This window comes from Crotalus tigris, unplaced genomic scaffold, assembly GCF_016545835.1.
Source record: "Crotalus tigris isolate CLP2741 ecotype Arizona unplaced genomic scaffold, ASM1654583v1 scf7180000024383.4638030, whole genome shotgun sequence".
NCBI lineage: Eukaryota > Metazoa > Chordata > Lepidosauria > Squamata > Viperidae > Crotalus > Crotalus tigris.
This window is the reverse complement of record NW_024100553.1, coordinates 1960149-1976448: the sequence shown is the minus strand read 5'-3', so window position 1 is coordinate 1976448 and position 16300 is coordinate 1960149.

Here is a 16300-nt window from a genome sequence, read left to right as displayed (position 1 = left end):
TAAATGAAACTGTGTTGGAGCATGGAGCATCTGTAAAATCTTAATGAAATATATGGCTTACTGAGACTTACCTATAATTTCCATGTTACTCCCTTGGAAAGTAACCAAGGTCTCCTATGCCAGATGGCAATATGTTTCTTTGCTTTCAATTAAGTTTGTCTGTAGTTATGAAAGAGTGAATTGAGCAGGAATTCCTTTGTAGCACAATGCATTCTGAACTCTTTATCTCCTCTTTGGGATGCTCACAGTGGACAATGAGAAAAAACTATTTTCAGGATATTCCGTTCATTTAAAACAACTGCACTGAAAGTTTATGAAAGTTCATTTTATCATTTGCCTGAAATGGTACTGAGTTTCCTGCTGCCGGGTTGGACTAGAAGACCTCCAAGGTCCCTTCCAACTCTGTTATCCTGTTATTCACATCTCATGGACATGTAAAAAAGCTAGAATATTCTGGATTCAAATAATGCATTGCTTCAGAGGCTTTTAAAGATTAATATACAGTTGAGGCCACAGGCTTTTCCTTTGGAATTGGTGGACAAACAGTTGGGAAAAAAAGCTGTGGGATTTTATTTTTGTACAGAGAGATTATTTTGTGTGCAAAGATGGGAAGTAACCACAATAGAGGGATAGTTGGTGAAGATGATGTAATTTGCTGAAATATTTTTTTTCTTTGATCAGAGAAAATACACGACCTTTATTGCTGATTGGAAATTCCTTACACACTACAGTTTTAATGATTAGATAGGATAGATTGTAGAAAGAAGAGAGTTATATTATAACCATAGAGCAGGGGTATCAAACCCGCGACATCATGTGACATCACACAACGTATCAGGCCAATTTTGCCATTGCTGGCAATGGGGTGGGCGTGGCTTTCGGATGATGCATCCGGCCAGTGGGCCGGCAGTTTGACACCCCTGCCATAGAGTAAGAGGTAAATTTATAGCTGTAGTTATAACTGCTGCAAGAAAACCAAAAGCTACTTCTTTGTAACTTTTTTCTTTCTATTTTACATTTACTTTTTTCCCCTTCTTTCTTGCACGTTTAGCTTTCTCTTTGATTTCTTTCTTTTCATTGTTTTATATTAGTTTAAGACCATTGTATTATTTCAAGGATTTTCTTTACCTAAGTTAGGTTTTTGAACTTGGCCAGTTTAAGATGTATACAAGACCTTCTCTACGGGAGCATCCTGGATGTGGATTAGGTACTCCAGGAAAGCTCATTCAACATCTTGTTTATGAATTCTCCTCATAAAGAAAGGCGCAGGCTGAGAGTTTCATCAGATGAAAATCTTTTTATTGAACCAAGCCTCTAAAACAATCTGCATTTTAAGTGAACAAAATTGGCTTTCTTTCCAGATTAGCCATGTGACCAGTTAGTGTCATCTGCCAGAAAAATTTTATGTTTAAAAAGACTGTGATGACTATTTTGTATATCAATACTGTATATTATTACATTTATTTTGAATAATGTACACAAAACTTGCACTTATGAGCAACGTTATTGTGAATAATTTCAGCCCTTCTACATATATTATGTTTCCAAGGAAACCTGGTTGTTAAACATAAAAATCACAATATATGTCATCACTAGGGTCACACATAACTTGGTCTTAGATAAATGTAAAACAACAAGAACAGAAGATGGAAGGAACAATTCCCCAGTGTCATCCTGCTCCACTCTCATTTATCTCCTTTGGCCAAGTACAAATAAATGCGGCCCAAGTTTATGTCACTAATTTAAAGTACATTGGTAGATATCTATATCCCCTAAGTAAGAAAGGAAATAATTAAAGAAACAAAAGTGTCATTACTGGCAATTAATTCAATGAATTCAATAACAATGTCATCATTTGTTGCACTATCATACCTGAGCTGAAATGTTTATTCTTTATAATGAAGAGGAACTAGGTTGCACTTGATAGAAGTAAACAAAAGGTCTTTAAAAATTTAATATTGTAAGAAAAAATTAAAATTGTAAGAGGAATTAGCTGTTAAGAGGAAGTAGCTACAAGAGGAAATGGTTAGCTTAAAGGTAAAACAAAACAAATTGAAAAACAGGAAAACTAAAACTGGATTGAATAACAGGAAAGCTAACTGAATGGAAAAAAAGGAAAGAACCAATTGTTCTAAGAATCCATAAAATACCTCAGAACTTGAAAACAAGCTAACAAAGCATGTTCAATAGACTATTGAATATTAGCTGACACACCTTGAATATATTATCTGCTAATTATAATTCACATGTTATGTATGAGTTAGTATGTTGGGGGAGGGTAGCAATAAATATATAGAAGGCAGTCAGAGATAATGTAACCTCATAGCACTTCAGCCAATGGGGAATGAGGAGGCATAGGTGTAGAGCCTGAATAAATGGCTTTTTTTGCCTATTATGCTACTTATTCCCTACATTTGGAAAACTTTCTATATATTCTAGTATATATATGATCTCAGTGTATAATATAGGTGTGGCTCTGGGGACTGTAGAGAACAATATTCAGGGGCAGTCAGATGATGCCTCAATGGTGTCAAGTTTCAAGCAATGGCCTGGTGTCAGACAGTCGGTTCTTTGAGGATCCAGAGACAATCAACACCTCAGTTTGTAAGGAGATTTTAAGTTTTAGCAGGCAGATTTTAACATAAAATACAAAAGGATAACATACCAAGCATGATGTTGTCACTTCAACTTTGAGAGACCCCTTGACAACAGTAGAGAGACTCAAATGACCCTGGTGTGCATCACTGAGCCTTCAGACCTGTGCAGAAGCTCAGAGCTAAAAGGGCATTTTTCAGGGTTTCTATGAAAATTCAGATTCCATGACTCTGCTTCCATGGTAACGGAACTTCAAGACCTGACCTTGACTGGATAACTCTGGGATGGGAACGAAAGTTTGAGAACTGTACAGATAAGGCAGGGCTCGGCTGTGTGAGTTCTCCCCTATTCAAGGCAGACTGAAAAACAGGTTAACCATAGCTCAGAATGAAAGGTAGAATTTTCTTAATACGAAGGAGAAATCAAAACATGTCAACTCCTCAAATTGCAGAGGTCTTCAGCAGTGCCACTATAGATGGTAAAAAGGGAATCTTTCTATATCTTTTTGTTGTCATGTAGTGATGATCAACCACATTGCTGCATCCAAGACTCAGTCTACCTTTCAGAAATCCTGTAGGAAAGAAGGAAGACATATTCCTATCTAAGGCATCATGATTTTTAATATAAAGAACAGTTGCTGGAATTGGATAGGTCTAATTTAATGAAAAGAAGGACTAGGAATGACAGCACAAGATAGCAGTGTTCCAATATTTCAGGGGCTGCCACAAAGAAGAGGGAGTCAACCTATTATCCAAAGCACTTGAAGGCAGGACAAGAAGCAATGGATAGAAACTAATCAAGGAGATAAGCAACCTAGCACTAAGGAGAAATTTCCTGACTATTAGAACAAGTAATCAGTGGAATGATTTACCTCCAGAAGTTATGGGTGGTCTAATACTGGAACATTTTTAAGAAGAAACTGGACAACCATTTGTCTGAAATGGTATAAGTTTTCCTGACTGAGCAAGGGGTTGGACTAGAAGACCTCCGAGGTCCCTTCCAACTTTACTCTATTATTCTGTTTTGTATTTCTGCTAATAGGCTGAGGTTCCTTGTGGCCTTAGGCTACAAGATTGCCAAAGGGATCCCAGTCACAGCCTGGCCTGGAATAAAGTCCCTTCCATTGCTTATAGGGCAGTGATGGTGAACCTTTTAGAGACAGAGTGCCCAAACTGCAACCCAAAATCCATCGGGTGCTGGGTGGGTGTGGCCATTGGCTGGGTGTGGCCCATTGGCTGGGCATGGCTGTGGTGGTAACGGCAGACTGGGTGGGACTAAAAAGTTCAATCAATCAATTCCAACTTTGCAAGATCTTTTTTTTCCCATGAGAAGTTGAAACTGATTGATTGATTGATTTTTATTTTTATTTTTTGCACACGGTGGCAGAGGCCTAAAGTGAAAAGGTTTTATAAAATCCAGCTGAAGGCCTAGGATTGGGGCAACTGCACCCATGCCCATAGAGAGGGCTCTGAGTGCCACCTCTGGCACCCGTGCCATAGGTTCGCCACCACTGTTTTGGGTTTCATCGTCTGATTTACTAATATGGTTCCATATTTCTCCTGGAGGCTACAAAGTCCTGCATGAACATATCCCTCAATATAGGTAAATTGAGAATCTCAGCATTCTTTTATGAGGATGGCAATTGTGTAGTGAGAAAACACAATCGTTTTTTATGCAATCAATTATGTATTGATTCAGTCAGAATTCTGGCAAAGAATGCACCAAGATGAAAAAGGTGCTTTTATGAAAATGTGTGTCTGAAAAAGAAGGAACTTCTATTTGAGAAATTGTTCTGATCGAAATAAAATGGTTTTCCACAATGGGTAGACTCTTCTATATTGGCTAAAAAAAAAAGTACAGGTAATTCTTGGCTTACAACCATTTTTTTAGTGATTGTTCAAAGTTATAACAGCACCAAAAAAAAGTGACATGACCATTTTCCATACTTATGATCATTGTAGCATCCCCATGGTCACGACATCAAAATTTGGACGCTTAGAAACTGACTCATATTTATGACGGTTGCAGAATCCTGCGATCATGTGATCACCTTTTGTGACCTTCTGTCAAGCAGAGTCAATGGGAAAGCCAGCTTCACTTAACAACCGTGTTACTAACTTAACAACTGCAGTGATTCACTTAATAACTGTGACATGAAAGGTCATAAAATAGAGCAAAAGTCATTTAATAAATATCTCAACAGAATATAACAACAGAAATTTTGGGCTCAGTTGTGGTCATTTAGTCAAGGATTACTTATAGAGCAAAGTCCTTGATTTAGATCAGCGGTTCTCAACCTATGGGTCGTGACCCCATTTGGGGTTGATTGACTATTTTTCGGGGGTCGCCAAAGGCGGCGATCCGCCATTTTCTGCCCTCCGGGGGCGGCGGCGCGCCTCCGGGGGCGGCGCCGTGCATGCGCGCTGCGCATGGGGGCGGCGCCGTGCCTCCGGGGGCGCCGCACATGCACGCCGCGCATGGGGTGGTGCCGCGCATGCACGGCACACATGGGTGTGGTGCCGCGCATGCACGCCGCGCAGGGGCGCCCCATGCGCACCGCGCCACACATGCGCATAACGTTTGTGTGATGGGGGTCGCCGTCACACAAATGTTGAGAACCGCTGATTTAGATTCTAAGGTGTTGTTTTTTTTCCAGCTAAGTGACTTTTATCCACCAGTCTTTGAATTAGAAGAAAACTTCACTAGCATAAAATTTGGAAACTATCCTGTCATAGGTATTGCACATTCTACTTAACAGAGGCCAAGAAGTAGTCAAGCTTTAAAAGAGGGCTAGGCTGCTGGATCAGGCTACATGATTTTTGTTTTGTGGTTGCTGGTGGTGCCTTCGCATCAGCGTTGATTCCTGGCAACTACCTGGTCAAGTCCCTGCAGTTTTTTTGGCAAGATTTTTCAGAAATAGTTTGTCCTTGTCTCCTTCCTAGGATTGAGAGAGAGCGAATAGCCCAAGGTCATCTAGCTGGCTTGGTGCCTAGGGTGGAACTAGAACTCATAGTCTCCTAGTTCTACTCTGGTACCTTAATCATTACACCAAACTGCTAAATTTTTTCATAGATGCATTTAAGGAAAGTCTGACAATCAGCTGACATTAGCCAATAGCTGTACTCCTTCTTTGGCAATAACAGCAACAATCCTAGATTCAAAAAGAACATTTTGCCCTGTGATATCTTAAAACAGTGGTTGTTCTTACCAAATAAAATATCCCCTAGTCCAGACATGTCAAACACAAGGCCTGGGGGCCGGATGCGGCCCGCAAAGCCATCCTGGAAACAGTGAGGGAACGGCCCCCACTGCCTTGGCCCTGGCCCAGGCCAGCTGGGAGTCAATGTACAATTTTGTGGTGACCATCTATGCTGAAACACATTCAGTCTTAGCTCCACAAGGCCATCTGGAAACAGCGAGGAACCAGCCCCTGCTGTGTCGACCCCACCCCCTGGGTGCATGCTGGGGAAGTGTCACCCTTTGTGAGGAATGAAGAAATGCACCATCGCCTGGAAGTGGCCAGAAAATGGCCCTCGCCTACTTCATCTATCCAGCTTGAAGGGCTCTGCCTTGGTCCCACCCCCTTCTGCTAGAGACCTTCTGTCCCACTCCTGCTCAGGGCCCCATAGGCACCCTTGATGCGAATGATGTAGAACTGGCCACACCCACCCAGTAGGCCACACCCACTCCATCCATGCCCACCCAGTAGGCCATACCCACCCTGGCCACACCCACCCAGCCTCCCGAGGGCAACCACAATGCTGATACGGCCCTCAATGAAATTGAATTTGACACCCCTGCCCTAGTCAATATAGGTAATTCTCAACTTGCAACCATTCATTTAGCAAATGTTCAAAGTTACAGTGGCACTGAAAAAAAAGTGACTCACAACTGGTAATTGCACTTACAACCGTGGTACCATCCCATGCTCATGTGATCAAAATGTGGGCGCTTGGCTATTGGCATGTATTCATGATAATTGCAGTGTCCCAGGGTCACAAGGTTGCTATTTGTGCCCTTCCCAGTTGTCTTCTAACAAACAAAGGGAATAGAGAATCCAGATTCACTTAACAACCATGTTATTAACAACTGCAAGTGATTCGCTTAACAAGCATGGCAAAGAGGGTTATAAAATTGTGTGTGACTCACTTAATAACTGCCTTGGAAATTTAAGTCTTAATTGTGGTCCTAAGTTGAGGACTACCTACATTTTATCGCTGCATGATATGAATCGGAAGTGAGGTTTTGTTTCCACTCATGTGATAGTCATCATTTCAACACTTTCTCTTCCCTGCCATTCCTGCATTCCTTACCTTGGACGTGGATGAAATAAAGGACAACCACAACTTCAGTTTCTAAACATTTATTTACAAGTATCAATAGATAAATAGTTTAGAAAGTCATGGAATTAATGCCTAGTAGAAAAATGTTTGACCCGTTTCCTGTACCAGGTTGCTTTTATGAAAAAACCAAATTTTGAAAGTTGGGGAAAATAGTGATATGGAAAAAGCAAGGATCTATTGACTTTGGACCAATTGAAAGATGAATTTTTAATATATTCTGTGTTAAAAGATAAATATCATCTATTAGATATAATCCAATGGCAATATTTACAGTTATAATATGTATTAATAACATTGTTCAGTCCAGAAACATTTTTCAGGTTCTGAGACAGTTGAGATACTAGAACAACTTGGTAAAGCCTTTAAAACTGAAAAACGTACAATTGGTTTTTATAGATATTTGCACTCAGTAAATCAATTCAATATGTCTATGCTAAGAAATGTGTTGAACAAAAAATTTGAGGGTCCTATATTGTCTAGACAATGGAAGAGCATCTTAACTTCTATAAGCAAGAGTCCCAATGGACCAGATTATGACATACAGCAAAATATTTAGAGTTTATTGGACTTTATTATAGTAAAGGATTGTCAGAAATAGCATTTTGTTAGAGCTGTAAAAAGAATAATGCATTTTTAAACACATATTGTTACAATGTCCTATGCCTACCTTAGGAGAAAGTAGTGGATTATATAAATTTGACTGTGCAACAAAAGCTAGAATTCTCAGAGGTTAATATTATCTTAAACTAAATACTGTAGTTCATGGAATTAGACATCTGAACATATAAGTGGATTCTTCATGCATTACTATGGCCCAAAAAAGACCACAGTATTGGTCTTGGAATTGGAAAGATAAATTGATGGCTCTGGTCACTCAATGGATTGAATCCTGATTGTACTTGCCACCTATGAGCAGATTCTCTATAAAGGTAGACTTTGCCTGGACATGTAAAATGAAATATGGATCTCATTTATACAAAATACAGTAGGTTAAAAAATAGTTGTATAAATGTAACAAAAATATAGATGTTTTGAATAATATTTGCATTAGACAAGTACATATAGAATTGTAATTGTTTATTGCTATAAAAGACATATATATCAATTTTCACTTTTTTCTTATCACACCTACTATATGTTATTTTTCTCTTTGGCAATGTATGTACCATTATCACTTTTATTTTGTGTATTATTCTTTTTGTCATTATTTTAAAAATAATTAGAAGATGATAGATGATAGATAGATAGATAGATAGATAGATAGATAGATAGATAGATAGATAGATAGATCAGAATAGAGCCAGAAGGGACGTTGGAGGTCTTTTAGTTCAGCCCCCTGCTCAAGCAGGAGACCCTATACCATTTCAGACAAGTGACTGTCCAGTCTCTTCTTAAAACCTCCAGTGATGAAGTACTTACAAGTTCTGAAGGCAAGTTGTTCCACTGATTAATTGTCCTCACTATTAGGAAATTTCTCCTTAATTCCAAGTTGCTTTTCTCCTTGATTAGTTTCCATCCATTGTTTCTTGATTTGCCTTATGGTGCTTTGGAAAATAAGTTGACCTCTCCTTTTTGTAGCAGCCTCTCAAATACTGGAATACTGAGATCATCTCACCTCTAGTCCTTCTTTTCTCTACACTGGCCATACCCAATTCCTGAAACAGTTCTTCATGTCTTTTTGTATCAGGCCCTTAATCATCTTAGTTGGTTTTCTTTTCACTTTTTCCAAAGTCTTAACATCTTTTTTGTAATGTGGTGACCAAACTTGGATGCAGTATTCCAGGTGTGGTCTTGCTAAGGCTTACCAAAGTCCTAATAATATTTCAGGTGATTTTGATTCTATTCTCTGTTTATACAGCCAAGGATTGTATTAGCTTTTTTGACTGCTGCCACATACTGCTGACTCGTATTTAAGTGATTGTTCTCTAGGACTCCAAGGCCCCTCTCACAGTTTTTGAGCCAGGTTTCACCTAATATGTACTTGTGCCTTTGGTTTTTCCTGCCTAGATGTAAAACTTTGCTTTTCTCCACATTAAATTTAATGTTGTTGGATAGGGCCCATTGTTCAAGTATGTCAAGATATTTTTGGATCCTGAGCTTGTCTTCTGGAGTGTTAGCTATTCCTGCCAGGTAGATGTCATCTGCAAATTTTATGAGTTCCCCTTCTATTCCCTCATCTGAGTCATTGATGAAGATATTGAAGAGTACTGGGCCTAGATAGATTGCACAATATACTGTGGACGCTTAGCAACATACTGTAGCTCCCTTCTGAGTTCGTGTCATATTTTAAAATCAATATCTCACAAACTACTCATCAAAGCTTTCCATTCTTTGTTTTAGCTCTCTCGTTTGTTCTAACAATAATTTAATTGTTAAGACATCTGCTCTATCTTCAGAACTTCAAACACTGTCAGAATGCAATGTATCTTTACTTCAGCAGTGCAGTTGGCTTCTATCATATCTTGCCTTTCATGTCTAAAAAAGTGAAACTTTACCCATTCACTACTCTTCCTCTTTCTTGACTCCCTAGCAGTTTCATCAAGTTACATTTTATAGCATATATTCCTACTCAATAACTCCAAGCAATGTAGGAGTGTTCCCACATATATCTAAGAAGCTTAACAGAATACAAGGTGAAGCTTGTTATAGTCAGAATGTAAAATCTGATGCTTGCACTATTAAAAAAAATCTTTTAAGACCCATTCTAACTTTATTACTTAGTGCCATTGCAAGATGAACCTCTTCTAAAACTAAAAAAGCTGATTTACCTCTGCCACATTGCTTTTTCCCAGAAGAGTCACTGTTTATTGGCCATTAATAACATGAACATGTAGCAAAACTGAAGATGGGAATATATATTTTACTAGAGTTCAGTTCCTATATAAGCAGTCAATGTTTTAATGTTCTTTTTTTCCCCTAATAATAAATAAATAAATAAAATCACTGCACCAATTCATCTCTACAGTATCCTTCCCAGATCTCAGGACACACCTGAAAATAGCTCACTCTTATAACTGCATACATGCAATCAACTGCATATAGGCAGTCCTTCGTGTAATTAGGATCCTAATAAATGTTGACTTTAAACTCTTGTGGCCAGTTAGATTGAAAATAGAAATTCTAGTTCATAGGATTTTTGGGGGGAGGGGGGGAATGTCACTTTCTTCCTGTCTCACATCTGCAGACCTATATCAAATATCATCCCAAGTATAAGTATGGGATTTAGATGCAAAAAAAGGAACAAATTCCTATAATTAATGTTAATAACATCTGTAAAAGAAAATTCAGCACAGTTTTCTCATTGGAATAAGACAGGACACAAACTCTTAACTGCCTGGTAAGGAATAAGGAGGGAACCTAGCCTTCTGTATACTTAATATTCAAAACTGTCTTTCCACAACTCAGAAAGGAAAACATGGTCCAGAGCCTGGGGATGGAGTCAAGAGAGGAATCAGCCTGGAGTTGTTACATTCCCCAAAATGGGAATGTACATTCCCAAATTTCATTAACTCTTATCTAGTGCCAATTTAGTGCTGATCATTAGTTGACTAGATTCTTGTGTATAGGCATGAACAATAAATTAGCTTAATGGAATTTAATTTGTAGTCCTGATTCTTTGCACCTGAGATCTTTGTACAAAAAGAGTTCTTTTTTCTTCCTGTTCCCACCCCAGATAGCTCAGAGATACAGGCCTTCTGGTACAGCATGTGACTTCCTTAATAAACCTTGCTTGTCCTTTTGGCCTGAAGCATCTGTCTCCAGATACTCTTAATAGGTTTAGGTTTCTTCAGATCTGTATGGTCTGCAAAAAATAAAAAGACCTCCAGTGAATGAAACACATTATTACATAATTTTTCCCTGTAAGAACTATTCCTTACACCCACACATGTATTCAGTTTAGGTATAACTAGTCAGGGCTCTAGTTAATTTGCAATCAACCCATTCCTTTTCTATTTGCTCAGATGACACACATAGTACCAACTATGTTAGTGCCAACAGTGTTAGTGCCAACACTGACAGTCTCCTTGCCTGTTCTTTTCAGCAGGGCTTTCCACTTCTAATGGGAGTCTAAACTCTTTACAATGCATTTATTGTAACTGCCAATATGGGAGGTGTTAACAAAAGCCTCTGGCAAATTTTGAATGCTTCAGACCCATATAGTGAGCTACTCCATTCTGTGATTAATTGAAGAATAAGATACAGAGCACTGTGTGCAGAAGACTGGCCTGCTGCTTTTCAGTATTTTCTGGAAGCTTTTGATTCTGCTCAAATGACCATGCAAGGCTTTTGAAGTTGCAGACTGATTTTACCCCATCCCCTAGGTTGGAATTTCTTTTTCTTTTCACAACAATTCTAATGTTACTTTGCCACAAATGATAAATAACTATGTTCCCATCATCGGGGTTTGCTTTCTTTGGGGAGTACATAAGCCATGCAAAAGAACACAACGACTACAACCATTAGAAGAATTCACAGGCTCATAATCAACTGCAGAGTAGGAAAACCTTTCTCTAATTGTTAGAGATCAAAGGGTTTTTTTTATAAGCATTCCAGTCATCATCTTGCAAAGTCTCACATTTTGGATGAATGATTGATTGGAATGCTAACAAAACCTTGAGGATGCTTTCAAAATGCTTTCTGTTCTGGAGAATAAGAGGAAGAAATCGGAGAAACAAGGGAGAATGAGGATGTGAAATATCAACAGTGACCAGTATTACTCTCAGAAGCTCCAGTGAAAAAACTGATGCTTTTAAGTATGCCCATCCATCCTATTTCATGGAAGTCAGCTCTAGAGTTGAAGATGTCCTCTAGCTCAAAGGCTGTACACATCTGGCTTAAAGATAAAGGACAAGATAAAGGACAAGTTGTGACAAACTATATGTGACAATAATATAGTGCAGGAAGAAGATTTGTTTAGTAGGGCCAGTTGTCCCCCAAAGGCAGCATTGAATGAGCAGCCCTGGTGATTACTTTGTAGAAGAAAGCTTACTGTAGGTATTTCTGTTTAAGTGGAGTCATTATTTCTCAATTTGCATTTCAACACATGACTCATTTACATACAAATTATAGATAAATTACATATCTACATTCTTTGCCAACCTCTCTTCTCCCTCCTCTTGTTTTAGTGAGACAAAACTGGCTCTAATGCATCATTTCCATGGATAGAATAGGACTCTGGAGGGACTCTTGTGCTTGATAAGAAGTCACTTGCCATGGGAACACCACACCAGGCACCCTGATTTCTTCTGTTCTGCCCCAAGAAGTTTTCAGGAAATCTGAGAAGAAGCTTGAACTAAGGCAAAGCTACACCTTGCCCACCTATTGTTCCCCAATAGGTGGGCAAGGATAGAGATCATGGTTGCACATTACTAGAAATAACAAGCCTATTCAGGCTTAGATTTGGTGAACTGCTCTGACATGGAGATACACCGTGCCTAGCTGTAGAGCAATTTGGGGGGAGTGGATGCCTTTGAATCAATATTGACTCCTGGTGATCGCCTGGACTAATCGCCACAGTTTTCTTGCAAGATTTCAGAAGTGGCTTGCCGTGGCCCTCTTCTTCTAGGGCTGAGAGAGAGTGACTGACTCAAGGTCACCCAACTATCTTTGTGGCTAAGATGGGACTAGAAGTCACCATCTCCCAATTTCTAGCTTGGTGCTTTAATCACTGAATCAGGCTGGCTCTTGGTAAGCCAAACAGCTCCAATCTGAAAGCTAATTCAGATTCTTGAAATGAGGAAGGACAAGTAGCAGACAAGTGAATTCTGTACATCCCAGATGGTAAATTCCTTCCTTTTCTCAGAAAGTGATTATCATAGAAAGAGAATCTCTTTACTGATTCCTGCCACACTGCCTTAGGAGACACAGGCTGAAGTGCATACCATCCTCTCCTATTTCTCTTTGTACTAGATCCCGAAGCTCCAGAGGAAAGATATCTTCTTAGCACATGTCTTCCAGGCCTCAAGCAATAGTCCTGTTGGACTTTGATCAGCAAAATAACTTTCGTAAACATGTTAATTTTTATCTTGAATAAGCATGGGAGGGAAATTTGTTTAGTTTGCTCTTTTAAGATTTCCTGAAAATGCAGATGTTCTGAGAAGCAATTTGGGTGTGCATTTGCATTTTCCCCATGCTGTTTTGAGGGGGAAAAAATGGTATATTTGGATAAAGGGAAGTACAAAAATACATATCATGTTGAAAAGAATGTACTGAAAATGCTTTCCAATAAGAGCTTCCAACAATTGCTTACATTTCCAATAATGTATATTCATGTGTGGTATGTCACAAGTATGAAGATGGGGAATTGTTTCCATGTGGGGAGGATTATATGTTTGTATACACACTTCAAAATATTTTTAAGTAGATACATTTCTTAATAGGGCTCACTGCTCTGGGTAATTTCATTCTGGAAAATCAAATTCAGTGGAGGATTTATTCTTTCTTTCCTTTTCATTAGTAAGACTTCAATGTATAGCAAATATTATGCTGACATCGTGCAAATCAGTTTGGTTGCTTAACAAAGCTAAAGGCTAAGTTCTTAGAATTGCAATTAGCATCTTAAAATCAATCTGACTGAAGTTACATTTTGATTTTAAGTAAACACCTTAAATAAATTGTGCACAGAATTAGCATATTTTTTCATTGTTAATTTGTACTGATACATTTTTATTCAGGGTCTCAAGAAAGTTTGTCATCCGACCTTGTATTTATTATTGAAGAGCCTGTACAATCTGGTCTTAGGCTGATGGAAGTGCTGGAGGACTATAGAGAAGTAGCAGGCCTGAAAATAAATAAGGATAGAACAAAAATGATAGTTAAAAATATGACTGAAGAATTGGAGGGAAGGATAAATATGCAGACTACGAAAAAAATAAGATATTTGGGGATCCAATTGACAGCGAGATGCATATAGTAACAGCGGCATGAATAGCCTTCACTCAAAAATGGAAAGAGAAAGATACTCCAACCAAAGAAGAAATATTACTGAAAATTTTCAATTGCGTTGAAATGGATAGACTTATATGGGAACTCAAGAATAAAAGTGAAACTAAGTATTACAAAATCTGGGAACAATTTTATGATTGGATAGACAATAAGAGGGTAGCCAAAACAAATGTATAGTGTTAGAATAAAATATAGATTATCGACAAATGTATATTTAAAAGATAAATAGATATACAGAAATAAGGGAAAAAGTGTTAATATTATATTATAAATAGTGAGCAAAGCTCAAGAATTTTATGTCTATATGAGTACTAATACTACTGTAAAATGTCGGAAGATGTATGGAACCAGTGACATCATATCTATGTCCAATGTGTTTTTAATTTTGTATTATTAATAAAAAAAAATTAAAAAAGAAAAAGAAAGTTTGTTATCATTATTTTATAGACTGCAGTTTATGTTGTAACTTATATAACATAAAAACACTTCTCTGAAAGTCTGCAAGGAAGGAAGGAAGTCTTCCTTTTTCAAATAACCTGAAAATGGCTAAAAACAACCAAGATGGAAGAACTATAGTATCCAACCCAGCATCAGATTCTTTATTTTCCTGTTTTTCTGTTTTCCTCCATCAGGAAAGTATTCTTTTTTTTAATCCCCATTTTATCTGAATGAAAGAGAGCCATAACACATCATGGCCACTACCAATGAACTGCACATTTTTGACTTCATCAATTCTGTGTAATTCCAATTTGGGGAACTAAAAACCTAACACATTTCTTGTCTCATTGTCAGAAAACCGGAATCAGATCACAAAGTAGCAACTAACATTAAATAAAATCTCCAGTTTTATTAATAATAAGTTTTGCTCTTTTTAATTTTTCTAATGCAGTTTTGCTTTAATGACTGCATGCATTTCCTAGGACAGGGCTAGGCAACCTTGGCTCTTTTATGACTCGTGGACTTCAACTCCCAGAATTCCTGAGCCATGCTGAGGGGAAAGCAAGAGGTTTCCAAGCTGAGCCATGCTGGCTCATGAATTCTGGGAGTTGAAGTGCACGAGTCATAAAAGAGCCAAGGTTGCCTAGCCCTGTCCTAGGACCTACAGCCAAGGATGTTTTTTTTTCCCCATTTCCTGGTCATCTGAATTCTTTATTCATTCACTTTCTATGTGTACTATTTCCCTAAGACTCCTCCTGCTTTTGTTCTTGACTTCATCTTATCTTGACCATGATTTATGACATTTTTTTTGCTGGAAACCAGTGTTTCAGCAAAAAGCACCCATTGTGAGCAATGGATTCACTTAATGACCATGGATTTGCTTAAAAACCATGGTGATTCACTTAACAACTGATGCAAGAAAATGTCACAAAATAAGGTCAGTCACTTGAGGGCCCGCTTAACAACTGGCACAAATTACTACACAAATAATTCCAAGCTCAATTATAGTTTTAAGTTGGAAACTAAGTCCTATTAATATTTGTTTTAGCATGTTTTCTGATTTCACGACAAGCATCAAATTGTGGGTCAAATTAGCCACAAATTGTAACTATGGAGTAGTAGTATAAGTTTGATATTCCATATGGTCCTGGTCTGAATCTAATTTTTACTTTTAACATTGGTGTGGGTTTTAAGACAGTTTGCTCTATTTCACGGCTTTTCAACCAGTGGTATGGGTACCACCTGTGGTACATTGGCACCTGGCAGGTGGTATCAACCATCCTAGAAAAGTAGTAGTGGGGGAGGGGAATGAGCTGAACTGGTGGCAGCACCGCCCAAGCCTGAGCAAGAAATGGCTGGAGCTGCAAGGCTGTCAGGGCTCAGCAGAAGTGCCGGGATCAGTACCATTTTCCAGCTGATCGGCACTTCTTCGGGGCTGTCAGGGCTCAGTGGAAACACCAGGATCAGCGCCAGGCTCCAATTGGAGCTTGGCACTGATCCTGGTGTTTCTGCTGAGCCCAGAAGAAGCGCCGATCAGCTGGAATGTTGCAGCATTTCCAGGGTCTTGTGATTTACATTCAGATGCTTGGCAATTGATTCATATTTATGACGGTCACAGTGTCCCAGGGTCATGTGAAATGACCAAAACCTGCTGCAACCACCCAGCAGACGGGGGGAATAAAAACCAAGCACCACACCACCCCACCTCCACTGCCAGTCCTCAACAGAAATGCTCACAACAATGAAAACCTTGGACAGGAAGAAGAGCGCCAACGGGTGGGCAGGCAGGTGTCTTGCTCAGCTGTGGCTTGGGGGGCATTTTTTTCAGTGCCATTGTAACTTCGAACAGTCACTAAGCAAACTGTTGTAAGTTGGGGACTACCTGTACTTTATCACTTTTTTCCTTTTTTGGGGGGGTCATCAAGTTTTTGACACCTTGCTAGGTGACTAGTGGTATTCAGATGTTGCCATATCCTAAA